Below are 14750 nucleotides of genomic sequence, written 5' to 3'. Positions count from 1 at the left end.
TAGTCGATCCCAAGGGAGCAGCTTTCTCCCGTTTCCTCATTCTTTTTTTTTTCTTTTTTTTTTTTTAACTCCACAGCCCCTCAATGATTCTGCTGCAGGACAGAAACGTAAAAGAGTTGGGGTCCCCCCCCCTTCCTGCAAAGACGGTGCATCTCCCTCCCTCCCTCCCTTCCTTCCTTCACGCCTCCCCTTTCACTTTCAAGGCTTTACCCTCCCGAAGGGGCACTGGGGTGGCAGGGGACACCAATGGCGAGTGACAGTGCAGGCTGGGCAGGCTGCCCTCGGCACCCCACCCCCACCGCACAGCCACCCAGCGGAAAATATCCCCGCAGAGCAGCAAAATGGTGGCCAGGGCTTCCTCCCGCACCTACGGGGAGATGAGCCGGGGGAGGTGCCAGCAGCCACCCGTGCCCGGCTGTGCTGCACGGTGCCATGCGGCGAGGACAGCCCGTCCACGCTGACATGTGGCCACACGGCCCTGCCATAAATAACTCCCGGCCCCCAGCCCCGCCGGGCTGCCTGTACCTGAGAACGCCCGGCTTGGCTTTGTTTCTGGTAGAAAGCCTCCTTTAAACTACTCCTCGCTTTTCCACGGGCTGATAGGGGAGCTTGGGGCCCACTGGAAAATACCAGAGGCGAAGCCAACGCGGCTGCTCCGCGGGAGAAACGCCTGGGCCCGAAGCGGAGCGGGAAGGCCGTGAGCAGCAGGGCTGGTGCTGCCTCGTGTGGGCCCACCCTGAGCACGGCCACCAGCTGCAGCCCGCTCCCAGCTCGGGACGGGATCGCCGAAGCGGTGCCGGTGCCGGGGTCTCGTGGCCGCAGCACGCTCGCTGCAGGGCCGCGCAGCATCCCTGGTGCGTGACCTCGGGGGAGCGGTGCCAGGGCTCTCAGGGCATGTCGGTGCAGGGCTGCGTGCTTGCGTAACCTCCCCGCACGCAGCACGCCCAGCTCCGCGCCGCGCCGTGCCTGGCCGCTCGCCTCCATTTTGTCTTTACCCACGCGGGGCACGCGACGCCCGTGCAGCTCGGTTCCCCTTGTGCTCAGCAGCCCGGGGGGCTGCCCAGGAGGGCTCCTCGGCGAGGGGGCCGCTCCCCGTGCCCATGCCCATGCCCATGGCTGTGCCTGTGCCTGGTGCTCTCAGCGCAGCGAGGCCGGGCAGCACGTGGGGACCCTGCAGCCGCAGGCACGAGGCCCGGCTGGGGGAGCGGCCGGCTGGGGGAGCCGGGAGGGGCGGCCCCGGGGCGCGCTCCCGCTGCCACCCCCCGCCGCCCCTCAGGTGCCGGCGCTGCGCTCGCACGCGGGGCGGGAGCGGGGCCGGGGCCGGGGCCGGGGCCGGGGCGCGGCGCTGGCGCAGGGCCCGGGGGAGCCCCCGGCGCGTTGCGGGGCGGCGCGGCCGCAGGAAGCGCCCATTAGCGCGGGCCAATGGCGGCGCCGCGCTGTTACCGGGCAGATCTGGCCGCCCGCGCCCGCCGGCACAAAGGGCACCGGACACGGGGGGGAGACCCCCAAGGGGCTCGGCGGCCCCCGGGGCCCGGCCCGGCCCGGAGCCGCCCCGCACCTGCCCGGCCGGGGCCCGCCCCGCCGCTACCTGCCGGGGGGGGGCGGCGCCTTAACGGCCTCTTAACGGCTTTCTAACGGCTCTTAACGGCCCTTAACGGCCTCTTAACGGCCAGGGGCCGGTCCGTGGGACAAGAGCCCGGGGCTGCCCGTCAGTCAGTCTGTCTGTCAGTCCGTCCGTCCGTCAGTCTGTGCCCTCCGCGCCGTGCCGCCCCCCTCCCGCTGCCGGTGCCGGTGCCGGTGCCCCCGCCCCGCTCCTCCCCAGCCCCGCCCCCGCCGGCACTTTCTCATGACGTCACCCCGCCCCGCGCGCCGCCGCCGCCGCTGACAAAGCCGCGGGCGCGCGCATTCCTGGCGTGCCGCCGGGCTGCGGGCGCGCGCCTCCCGCCCCCGGGAGCGCGCTTCGCCTCCCGGCCCGCGCACCTGCCGGCGGGCGGCACCGCCGGGGCCGGCGCTGCTCCGAGGGGCGGGCGGGCGCTCCTGGAGCCCGTAGGGATCGCTTGGCCCTGACCCAAGGGCTGTAATTCTGGGTTGTAGTTCTGACCCGAAGCACAGATGACCAAATGATAAATTTGCAAAACTCAGGCTTTTTTTTTTTTTTTTTTCCCCGAATTCAGTGGGAGCATTACCTCCACCACCAAAGGGCGCAGGATCGGGCCTGTAACACCGCACTGATGGCTACAACCAAACAAACCCGCAGTGCCTGGGTCTCTGCTACCTTTTGCCTCGTGTGAGCACCTTTCTGTGGTGGATGCAGGGTGCTGCCATGTTGCACCAACCCGGCGGAAAATACAGAAATGCAGACACCGACACGGGGCGACAGGCCGCGGGGAACCCCGTCTGCGTGTTTCCATAAATCAGCAGGGGAAGTGAAGAACTGAAAGCCCTGACAGATGAGATTAAGGTCCTATCAAACACTTAAGGAGTATTTATGCCTAATTTGATCTCCTTGTGGTAGCTGGTATTTTGTACGTGCTTGTGGTGCGGCTCAATTTGATTAAAATAAAAGAATATGGGATACTCCGTGAAACACACACTCCTACAGTTACATCTCTGTGTGCTATTTATCTTATATTTACCATCTGTAGGGTAGCTGTTTGTCCCCTGTGGTTACTTCTTACCTGTCCCACTAGCGACAGGCAGAGAATGCAAGGTATGATAACAGCCTCCCACTGAACTCAATTGAATTTCTTTTGTTGGCTAATTTTCATTTGTGTTTACATCACTTAGTAAATTGCTCAGATTTACAACCTTAAATTGTGGATGCTTCTTCTTGGTCCTTTGGGGGGAGGGATTGTCATTCTGACCATGGGTTACATTTCAGAGGGATTCAAGTGAAAAGCCAAAATACAACATGACTGACTAGCTGCTGCATCAGAGATGCTTTGTTTCCTGCATATAAAATTTCCTATGGTATTAACGTTATCTTGGCCTAGTGGTTGTACAAATGTAGCAGCACCACTGCTCACTTTTAAGGTAAAGAACAATCAAAATCACAGTGTGATGGCACTCCACTCTAAATTGCCTCTGTCCTTTGCATTTTCTTGATTCCTGGTTGGAGAGCCAAGTGGTTTTATCTAAGTGCTAACTCTGCAGTTACTCTACTGTTGGTAGGGCCACCAGTCACTCAGCAAATGGTAAGGGTCACTCAGCATGTGTAACACCTCCATGCACTTGATGGCAGGGAAATGGCATGTTGCTGAAACCTTGGTTCTTAAGGGATCCCCTAGTTACACTTGCATTGGGTTAAGAGTACATATGGATGGATGTAGTGAGGTTGAGATCGTCTGACACATTCTCTGCTGGAAAATGGTACAGCAGGCAAAAGCAAGACTGTAAATGCCTGAAGGGAGGGAAGGAGAGGAGAGATAAACCTTACTATTTATTTCCAACCCAAAATACACCCAGAATCTCTGTTAGGCACAAGTTGTGTTCTGTGCATGGGTACCATGGCACAAGCACTAATTGTGGCATGTCTTGAAATGGGCAGGCAATTTCCCAGAATATTGTGGTGAGAACAGGAGGATCTGGAAAAGGGGAATGGCTACATCTTTTCTTGAAACGCACAATAAAGTCCTAACCTTATCTTCCCTTTAAAGTCTGTATAGAGTTTGAGCATATTTTGTCCACAACCAAGGCATTTCATCAAGTTCCAGCTTTGAATTTATCAAATCCCAGCTTTGAATGGGGCTGGAATTGGTTAGAGAAGCTGAATCCTAGCAAAATGGTAGGATAACATCAGGAAAACTGTCTCGAGAAATACTGAGAATACTTTTTCCTACTTCTGGAGCAATCCAGTGATGTAATACTATGATTTTCAGAGATGGAAATGAGGCTGGATTGCAAATGATTTAGAAGCTCTTTCAGTAAAAGATTTAAACACATGCTTAAGTCAAAATATGAGAACACCAGAACTACTCATATGCTTAAAAATTAAATACATATTTAAATGCATTGTCGAACTAGAGTCTGAGAGTACAGTTTGAAGTTGAACTAGTATAGATGATATCTGTTGCCAGCATTTATTAGTCTTCTAGTTTGCTTTTCTGAAGCGGCCCATGCCGGAGTCAAGTGGTGTTGGTGTCTCACAGCACTGGTTACTTCCTCAGTGACTCTGAAAAGTATTCATCTTCTCAGAAAAATACAAGTCTTAGTTAATACTAAAAATCAGTGGAGATATGCTGGAGTCGACATCTGTACTAACATGTAGTCCATATTTGATTTCACAAGCTGCAGCCTGCTTGAGAAAGAGCTAAGAGGAACCATTCCTAGGCTGGCTAAGATGTATTTATTTCTTTCACTTATGGGCTCCCACATCCTCCTGTCAATAGCAAGGGGTGAGGAAGCAGAAAACCAAGAATGTCACCAGAATCCAGATGGCTGCAACACCAGCAAGAAGAGACAGTGTGTTTTGAGGTGCTTCTCCTTCAAGGTAGGAGGCAGAGGACATTGTAGGCCCAGCAGCATCACTGGTGGGCTCTTGGCCTCACTGAAACAAGCACAGAAAGATTAGGATTTTGCCACTTCTCTTTGGCCCTCCATGAAGGTTTTGCTGTGAGCAGGAGGACCACGTTATCTCCTGGCAAACCAACAGAAATTTTTCTGGACTGAATGAGACTCACGGCTGTTCAGAGGGCCTGACACAAAGGTGGGCCCTTGGGAAGGTCGGGGCTTCCTGGACCAGTTCTCTGGAAGTCGTGGGCTTGGTGAGATTGTGCTTGTGGAGTTCTCTGCATTTTTTAGGGTGGTCAGATCTGAGTGTCTTCACACAAACACTTAAAAGCAGTGGAGTACCTCCTTCTTGCACACTTTTGTGGAAGGAAGAAGACTGGGCCCTGCAGATTCCTGTTGTTTGTGCTGCAAGCAAGCACTCTGCTGCCTACAAAACTCCATCATACTTCTAATCAAATGTTTCCATTTGCTTTAATAGATTGTACCCACCAGATTACAGATGCTCAGTGACAATCCAGCCTTCGACACACAGCTTCGTGTATCCTTGTTCCTGCCACGCACCCAGCTCTGTTTCGCTGGTGTTGGTTCTGGTTGTGCAGCCCATAGGGGTTTTGGGGGGGGGGGGTGGAGGGTTGGAATTAGACCGATTTGAACAACTAGGCCAAGGAACATCAAGCAGTAAAATAAAGTCCTGATGACATATTTGAACTCTTGTAGACCACGGGTTATCCGATATGCAAGGTCACTGCTATTCTCTGGGAAAGTTTAAAAGAATCTGCTCCTGTTTCAAGCTTAAAGGGCCCTTCTTGGCAATGCGAGGATGCAAATTCACTTTGTCTTAAGCATAGGCAGTTCTGCATAGGTGAATGTATCAGAACATTACCAGCTGTTTGACTGTATGTTTTTTTGTTTGTTTGTTTGGTTTTGCTTTTTTTTTTTTTTTTTTTTTTTTACTTGTCTTTGGCTTTAGCAGCTCATCAAAGGCAGGCAGGGTAGAGACAGTTTTAATAAGCAGAAGGAAAAAGCAACTCCATTAAGGCTACCAAACCTATGAAATGCAGAAAGGAAAAATATATTGTAAAAATGAGAAACCTAAAGAGAACTCGAAAATTCCTCTTAATAATTTAAGCTGTCAGCAGCAGCTGAAATCAGGAATTATATTTCAGACATAACTTATATCAGGCATGTCTTAAAAAGAAAAAGACAAAGACAAATTGATAATGCCTGAAGAAACTGTCTCTGGGAATAAAAAAGTGCAGGATTAGGCCCTGGGAAGCCAAGCATGTTTTCCACCATTCAGTCTGTAAAAAAAAAAAAAAAAAAAAAAATGATGGCCCTTGATCTTTAGCGATTCTAACAGATGGACTTGGGGAAGCAGTAGGAAAATAACATCATTAGAAGTTTTGTCTTTCTGTATTTATGAAAAGTCAAGTTGTGCCTTGCTCAAAATGTTTGAAGCTATTATATTACAAAGATTTGGTATTAATATGATTAGGTTAACAGTATTCTTCTGTAATATACATCATAAAGTCCTGTCAGAATGAAATTTAATGCTAAAAACATTGAATAATAACTTTCACAGACCATTAAGGTTTAAGACTACGGCGTGGGAGTTTATTACAAAAGGACCCTGAAATGCTGCATGCTCTTACATCAGCATATACTTTAAGGTAGAGGTATTTTACCCCCAGGCTTTATTTGCTCCAAAGTATGATGTAAGTTTTTGCTCTGACTTTGTTTACATTCATATGCAGACTGGCTTAGCTTTGCGTCAGGGTTGTTGCAGTAAAACCAGGGTCCTGTAGGAGGGGATTGACGAGGCTATTCCTATCCTTCCACAGGAATCTGAACATGCAAATGCTTGGCCACTTCATCCTCGCTGGCTGTGGCAAATGAGCAGCCCCATCTTTAATTGCCCCTTTGTTTCCTGGCCTTATGGTAGCAGCACTGTGCAGCAAGATGAATTACGGCTTTCCCTCGTTGGTGTCCTTCGTGCCACTCTGTGTACTGCTGGGAATGGGGTGATTCATACCTCACCTCAACAACTGCAAGCGTAGTGTCCTTAAGGAACCCATAGTTTATCCATCCAAAGCTGTGCTCTACTTGTACCAGTAAAATTTCCTATTGGGCTGTAGGAATATGGATTCAAAACCATTTATTTGAGTCTCTGTAGGTATCTAGGTTTAAGGAAGAATCCTCTTATCTTGCGATTATCTCCTCAGGGTGATCATATCTCAGTGTGATTCTGTAGATGCCCATAAAGGTACTTCAGAGCAGGGAAATATTCAGTGTGTGTACTCAGTGAAGTTAGATTGATAGCAAAATGGGCCCTGGAGTCTTTGGTGGGAACGTCTATCACTCTCCATCGATAAAAAGTTTATGATTAATTACCAGTTTGATTATATTACCCTTCAATTAAGCTTGTAAGTGCCAAAGAACGGGGACTTTGGTGTGGTTTTCCCTTGTTGTCTCATGACCATGCCTCTGCCGGTGTGATGTTTATAGATACTTTATCTGCTTAGGTCCATAACTTGTAGCCTGTACTGAATGTAAAAAGTCTTGCATTGATCTCCCCTTGCTACAGTTGCTTGCAACGGGGACTTAAGGTCATATTCTTCTTAGCTGGTGCCTCCACAGTTGGAACCATGTTAATGATAAGCAAAAATGTAGGTGAAAATGTGTCGGTTTCATTTGTATCACAAAGTACCTTCCTTTACCTTGGATTCATTCCTCAGCTTTCCCTGGAGCTCTCAGGGACCCAGACAGACATCCATGGGATCTTCTTCCACAGAAAACTGCTGATGCTAACCACTGACCTACAGCACAGACAGCTGCCACCTGTGGTTTCATCCCAAGCCACAGGAGCCAGTTCCATCTCTGGTGGGAAGCAGCCTGGGCTGGCCAAGGGCCAGAAGGAAAAAGGAGAATTTTATTTCTGAGCATAGCATCTGAAAGAAGAAAACATCACACATCTCAACATGGCTTCCCGGAGAAACAGAGGGTGCTGACGATGCCTGGCAGGCTGAAGGGCTTTTGCTGATGGGCCCCCACAGGCCTTGGATCTGCTCTGATGTTTAGCTATTTTAACCATGTAAAGCATTTAAAAACACTTTTTTCCTAGCATTTTTGATGCTTTCCACTGGATCACACCTGTGGCTTCGGTTCTAAGCAGCCCTTTTGATGGCTGTGGGAGAGCTCCCAAAGATCTCTCTCATTCCCATGGTGCAGCCAGCATGAAGGGAAACAGTCCTGACCAAGAGCCCCGCTGCCCCTGTGCACACAGCTCCTGCACTAAGAAGTGAACATTCAAGTGCAATGCCTGGAATTTGCAAGGAGGGAGCTCAGCACTCCTCAGCCCAGCGGCCAGAAGCATCCTCTGGCTGTAGGTGAGGTACTGCCATGTGCAAGACTTAAAGCTGATCTCTCTCCAGTGGTCCCACCTGTGTTACACTGGTTGGTGCCATCACCAGTGCCCTGCTCTTCCCCATGTGGTTTAGCCAGGTTGCTCCAGATCATCATGTCCCTCCAGGGACCATGCGCTGTAGGACTGGATGTTGAGGCAGCTGTTCTTCATGTACCTGAGTCCTACACTGGATCCAGCCCTTTGTAACTCAGATGCTACAGCAGTGAGTGCATCAGTGCCTAAACTCAGCTAAAATCTGACTCTTAGCCACATTTGCAAGTCATTTGCAGTTTGGCAAGAACCAGCCCAAAACAGAAGAGACTGAGGTCTTTGATGCTATCAGTCTGGAGATAAGGAGGAAGCTTCCAGACCAGCTGTTGGCTTTCATTGCATGCCTGGTAGCCAGCCCATAAGGCATCTCAAAATGCCCTCAGGAAGTCACTTTGTAAAAATGTTAGCTATAGGGCTGTGGAGGTGGCTAGGGAGGAGGCTGCAGGTCTGTTGCATCGCTTTGGGGTGGAGTTCAGGGCTTGGCCTCTGGCAGCAGCTGCCCCCAGACTTGAGATGCCCAGCCCAGGGGTGCTGGCTGGAAACACCGCTCAGACAGGGTGCTGGTGCTCCCGTGTATCTCCTTGCCAGGAAAGCCAGATCCTGAATTCAGACTGGATCTTCTTTCCTGCTCTTCCAACAAGGGAAGCTGGTACAGTTAATAAGCTCTTAATAACCAACTTGCCTCTTTTTTGGAAGCCCTCTCTGCCCCTCTCTTTGGGCAGGCTGAGCCCACCCAGCTCAGGGTGCTGGCCTCATGGTGGTTGTCTCACCCACCTGGCTCACCTGGGTGTTTCAGAGAGAGATGGTATTGCAGGCAGGGATGCAACTTCAGACTAGTTTAAATAATATCATGTAATAACAGTAATGATAGCGATAATAATATCTGATGCTATAGATGAGAAAAAAAATAAAACTATTGTCTTAAAACATACCTGACAAGTATTACAACACAGCGTTGCATTCTTAGAAGAGGGAGGATGGAAATTACTTCAGTCATTTTCCTTGGTGAGCTTTGTCTCGGCTGCAGGTTAAATCAAGGAGACAGGGAACCCATCTGCATGAGAAATGCGGCAGGGACCATCAGCACAGGCTGATAGGAGTTCAGACCCCCTCCTATGCAGCCCATACAACACAATAGCACTATCAGCTGGTAGGAGGTTATAAAGCCTAGTACATCAGGCTCAGCTGAGCATCTTTGCAATGGTTTCCCACATCACTTAGCAGCTTGTTTAATGCACCATGATTAACCCGTGGGGTCTGCAAGAATTTCTTACAATCAGTGGAAATAAAACAAGCAACCTAAAGCACCACAGTAGAAAACAAACATAGTGATGGACAGTAAGCGTGTATTTGTTGCCTCTCCTGAAAAAGGCCACAACTGCCGGGATTCCTAAGCATTGCAAATTCATTGCTAATGTTTTTGTCCGAGTCCTTTCAGCAGAGTATTGTAATCAGTTTTAGGAGAAGCAGAGAAGCAGCAGAAATCTTGATTATTGCAGTCCTGTTGTATGTCTAATGAAACTCTGCAAAGCCACATTTTTTTTTCCTCAGCATGCACAAAATAATCAGTTATCTCTGTCTGATTCTCAGAAAAAAAAAAAAAAAAAAAAGAAAAAAAAAAAGACTTGATCATGAACTGATCTAGCAAGATCTTTACTTGAGTCTTTCATAAAATATGACAGTTGACAAATGTCTTATCTGGTATGCCAACTTGGCATTACATTCAGAGAAAGATCGCCTGTTTTATTGTGCCTTTCACCTCCTTTTCACCATGCACCTTTGCTTTTTAATGCTTTGCAGAGTTCTGCAGCTGCTAATGGATTTGCCAACCATGCAAGCTAGAAAGTTTTTCTCCCTGTTATCAAGATCAATGGCTTCCTCTCGTAATTGCAAAACACTTTCTTTATCATGAAAATTTTTAATTTCCATAAATAGCCTTCCCAAAGGCTAAGTAAGTGCTTAACATAAATAAAAACAAAGGGAGAGGAAACACAAAGAAAATGAATAACTCAAAGGCAAAGTCATACCAAAGCCTGGATTGTGTTTCAGGAGGAGAATTTAGGAGGCACTGAGCACCTCTGAGATCTGCTAGCACTGATAAAGCTCAGCATGAAGGTGCGAAAGCATCCTATAAGCACACTGAAAACAGCCTCTGTCAGCTTTCCTTCTCGGGCCAAATTGTGACAAAGTCCAAAGCTGATTCGACGCAGCACCAAGCCACAAAACTGCAGTCGCAGAGACGAAGGAAGGAAGAGCTGGCAGATGAAAATGACAGATATCAGAAGTGCATCTGAGGTGAGATTTCTAGTTACTTAAACGCTGTTAGATTAAATGTTGCCTTTCCATAATTTAACTCCCCCAAACCCAAAATATTATCCGACAAGTTATGCCACAGAGACCTGACGCACGGTACGTCAGCAGTGATGTAATATTGACAGACAAATACAGCTATTGTATTCGTGAACGTTCGCTTTACAAAGCAAAGGACATTGTAGCAGAATATACCTAATGCTAGGCTGCAATGCGATCATTGTCCTGGGTGAATTGAGAACACAAACAAAAATAGATTAGCTAACAACTAAATTGTATTTAACTTGCTTGACAGGGCTAGCTCAATAATGAGTCATTTTCAGATCCAATATCGCCACCAGCTCTAGAGTTTTGGGTAATTGTCACTGCTGAGAGAAAAAGTTCAAACAGTCTGAAGGCTGAAGAAGCAAAGGAGCATTAGCATGCCTAATGTGGGAGCGCTGGCATTACTCTGTCTGATCCCAGCAGATGCAATATACCAATTAGCTGCATACTTCCTTGAGCCATCAAGCTGGGGGCTCCGCCGCCTGGGGCCATTGCAGATTGCAGAGGGCTCTGGGGAGGGCAGAGGGGTTTTTCCAGGCAGAATTGCGGCTGAGGGCCCGACATGTCTCCCATGTAAGCTGCTGGCCACCGCGTCCCTCTCCTCCACAAATGAGGGCGAGAAGATCCATGGCCTGGCTGACCCCAGCAGGCTGCTGCATGGGCACAGAAGCCATGGGGCACGGCCAAAGGCTATGTGCTTAAATGGGGAGGAGGGAACACTGGGCCGGCTTTTTTTGGGATTAGCAGCATTCTGCACTTCTGGTGGAGAGTAACTATCTGTGTGAAAGCAGCTGTCACGTTAACTTTAAGTAATAAAACTTTGCACGGAGGTCAGTCAGGTTCCAGGTGGAAACGTGCAAGGGAAGACAAATATTCGCAACAAGAATGGGCATGAATGGGATTGGGCTTGATGCTGATCAAGTTTACATCTGTTTGCAGGCCCAGCCCAAAGCCTGTGAAAGCCATCTGGCTGGCGGGGTAGCTCAGCCAAAGTCAGTGGGGTGGCACCGCCAGCCCGTATGAGTGAGATCAAGCCCCAGATCACTATCTTGTTGTGGTTTTCCTTTTTGCACATAGCAGGGAGGCAGCGAAAGGGCCATTGATTTGCAAAACACCCTTGGGTCCAGCAGGAGGCTGCCTGCCTGAGGACCTGGCGGCAGGATGTGGCCCATGGAGCCACGTCAGGCGGGGATTCCTGCCTGGAGGTGGGCGCTGCGCCTCCTTGGCTTGGCTGCCAGAGGGAATCAGGCAGTAAAATGAGAGAAAAAGCTTTCAGCGCATTCTCTGAGGAGATGTTAACGGGTGGCAGCTATCATGCACCACCTCGGCCTCCGTTCTTTCATCAGAACCAATTCCCTGGTCTTTCTTTGTGTGCATGACGATGCCTTCGTGAAAAGCAAGCTTATGGAAATACTGAATACCAGGAGGTCAGAAGAAGCGAAGGATGCAAAACTGCAGTTTTCCCATGGCCTGAAAATGACTCCCTCCCTGGCTTAGGGCAGCCACAGGTATGCTGTTAATTTTAAGTCCTCTTGCCAGAAGGCTATAAAACGTCTTTTCATCTTATGTTACATAAGTATCCAACAAATAAGAAGACTGTTATTACAAAGGCAACCACACTGAAAAAAGGTTTCATTTACTCTGAAAACCTGCATTAAAGACTTCTGATGTCTCTATGTAATGTTTAGGTTGCTGAACACTGTTGGAGAGGAGAATTCATTGAATTCCTTTTGAAAAAGAAAAAGTGACTTTGATGCTACACCAAACTAGGATGCTACGATGAACCACGTGATTCATCTTCAGTTAAACATTGCAATATGGTACCCTCAAAGATGAGCTTCTGTAATCTTCCAGCACACCAGACAGCTTTCTGGAAAACTATGCTAACATATAACAGTAACTAGCAATTGAGCATTTTGGTGATCATTCTGAACTAAAGAGAAAATACCCCCGTAGGTCCCAGAACTGATAACTGAGGTGCACTCAGCATGCCTCTCAGTAATTAAGGTGTTCTTCCTGAAGTGGTTGAGTTGTGCTGTGTCCTTCTACATCCTCACAGGCTGAGAGGCATCAGGTATATTTAAAATATGCTCTAAGTCAGTTAGCTTTCAGGCAGTAAGGAATCCTCACCTGCTCATTTCACAGGGGAAAAAAATAGAAAGAAAAAGAAAAACAATAGAAAACAGCACGTACGTGTTGACATCCTGCTTGTGAACCAATATTGTCACAAGCAACAGGCTGGGAAAGAGCAGACCAATCGATGAACATGAACTGACTTACACTACGCTAAAATTAGGTACAATATCCTGACTGAAGTTATTACAATTAACTAAATAAATACACATTCCCAGTTAATTATTTCTGTAATACCCTTGTGCCTAGAGGCCACACTGAGACTGAGAGCCAGCCACACTAGGCACTGTACATACATCCAGCGAAGGTACAGCCCGGTCTTGCACAGCTTGCTTTTCATATAGAGGAAAGAAACAGAGGACCAGAGACAGAAATCATTCTTTGTTATCCCCGTGTCATAGAAACAGACCCAGAGAAATTTCATGATCTTGCCCAACACTGTGTAAGAATTATTGGGCAGGACTCAGGAGCAAATAGAGAACATCAATATCCACCTAACCAGACTGTCTGCCCAAACACTGTTTTTACCAGAAGACTTCTCATGCATGGGGCAGCTCTGGACTCTTGTTTCTCTACATTGCATTCATTCTTTTTCAAACACAGCACAGCATGTCATAGCTAGAGCTTTTGCTTTCTCCTGGCTGTTGTTGGGCCTGTGTCCCATCTATCTCACCCGTGTGAAACTCACAGATACTCTGTAATGATGAACGATGCTTCACTAGCAAAAATTCAAGACCTCAAGCACACAAACCTATGAGCATCCAGTTTCCGTTGGCTACTTACAGTTATCTGAGTTCATGTACGTCCTTCCTCAAATCTTGAGACACGTTTTGCCTCCTTTTTATGCTTATGAAAATCAGCTACATCGAGAAAACTTCTAAAATGTAATGGCAAAGGGAGCACATGTGTCTTGTCTTGTACATCCAGAGGTAGCCCATTCTTTTAGGTCAAAGCAACTGACTTTTATAGCCTCATGTCTTCAAAATAAGCCTCAAAAACTTACTTTTCTAGCCAATACTTTGTCTGCAAAAGTTAAGCTACCTTTGTCACATGATAAGCCTTTCCTGATTAGTTTCTACCACATTAGGCTCTTGCACATATCAAATACGAAATCATCAAAGCAGATATGGTGTTGCTTGCTGACTCCTTCCGTCTGCTAAAAAAAGGCTTGCACAGAAATACAGCTTGGCCAGTGTGTGGTGACTTGACTCTGTTTTTAGAGACCTCCTGCAGTGACATCTTCCAGCGCTGCAGATCTAAAGCCAGGGCACTTGCTTTGGCCTTTCCCTCTCCATCTTCTGCCAACCTCAGTTCTTTCAAAATCAATGATAAAATGCTGCTGGCTTTACGGTCACCTGTAATTTCATCCTAGAGCTCCAGAGAAGCAGTGCAGTGAGGTAACTAGTGGCTGGTTCTCAAATTTTCTTTTCCCCATCTCTGAAGAAAGCAAATCTCATAAGAAAGCTGAAAATCATGAAGTTTTAAAAGTACTGTTCCTACGTCTTTACAAAACAACCACAAAGTTTTCTTCCAGACATTGACAGATTCATTCTGTAGTCAATCAATTATCCTTGTGGATTTGAGAAGGTTTGAAAATTTGGCTCCAAATAAGTAATCTGTTCTCTAAATCTTAACGGTGGAGTTAGTATAATGATTCCACTACGAAAATTTCCTATTCCAGCAGTTTAAGGATAAAATATGACTTTCTGTGGGTCCTTGAGGCCACCTGGAGTGGTGACAAGTCAACCTCTGTGCCATCTTCCTGGCCATAAAACTGTTTTTCTTCCTCTTTGCCAGGCTGAGCATTCTATGAAAGGTCGAGTGGACAAATTGCAGAACAGTGTATAAAACAATGAGAGTTCCCAGATAACCATGTCTGAAACAAAATATTCCTTAGAACAGCATGGGTGTATAATTTGAATACATGCTTATTTCGTAGTTTTGGAGTATTTGTTTACCTGAAGCCCTGCAGCTTTTCAGAACATTTTAAAGGAAAAAAAAAAAAAAAAAGAGAGAGACTAGCAGCATAGGTGGCCTGGGCATCTTCCTTTTTGAAGTTGCCTGGCTGACAGTGTGAAAAAAAAAAAAAAAAAAAAAAAAAAAAAGAGCCCCCTGTGTTTGATGAATGCAAGAACCAGGTTTCCAAGCATGGAAAGAGCCTTTAGAAACACAAGCGAGGTTTTGATCCCTGGCCCCGGTGTCATCCATCTTGAAAAGCTTTCTATTTTTATTATTTTAAACAGGTCAGCAACAGTGAGGTGGGAAACTGTAGATTTCAAAACAGACGTCTCTAGAGTGC

At 47.7% G+C, this 14750-nt stretch overlaps 2 long non-coding RNA genes across 3 annotated transcripts in view; one reads left to right on the top strand and one right to left on the bottom strand.

Annotated features, from left to right (window-relative positions):
* Positions 1–2778: 2778 nt before the first annotated feature.
* Positions 2779–13892, top strand: LOC137857714 (uncharacterized). 2 transcript variants are annotated; one of them, XR_011097247.1, is made up of 4 exons: positions 2779–3033; positions 4389–4489; positions 4988–5047; positions 7245–7372. It is a non-coding gene; the product is annotated as an uncharacterized lncRNA (long non-coding RNA). The 2 variants fall into 2 exon arrangements; XR_011097248.1 differs by lacking the exons at positions 2779–3033; positions 4389–4489 and adding an exon at positions 11716–13892 and having other exon boundaries at positions 4938–5047; positions 7245–10258.
* LOC137857712 (uncharacterized) overlaps positions 5735–14750 on the bottom strand; it is a 317831-nt gene continuing 308815 nt past the window's right edge. Inside the window, exons 19-20 of the long non-coding RNA XR_011097242.1 lie at positions 8896–9017; positions 5735–7406 (exon numbers count right to left, since the gene is read on the bottom strand). This is a non-coding gene — a long non-coding RNA (uncharacterized lncRNA). The remainder of the gene's footprint in view (positions 7407–8895; positions 9018–14750) is intronic.

Source organism: Anas acuta, chromosome 5 (genome assembly GCF_963932015.1).
Source record: "Anas acuta chromosome 5, bAnaAcu1.1, whole genome shotgun sequence".
NCBI lineage: Eukaryota > Metazoa > Chordata > Aves > Anseriformes > Anatidae > Anas > Anas acuta.
This window is presented reverse-complemented; position numbering and strand designations above follow the sequence as displayed.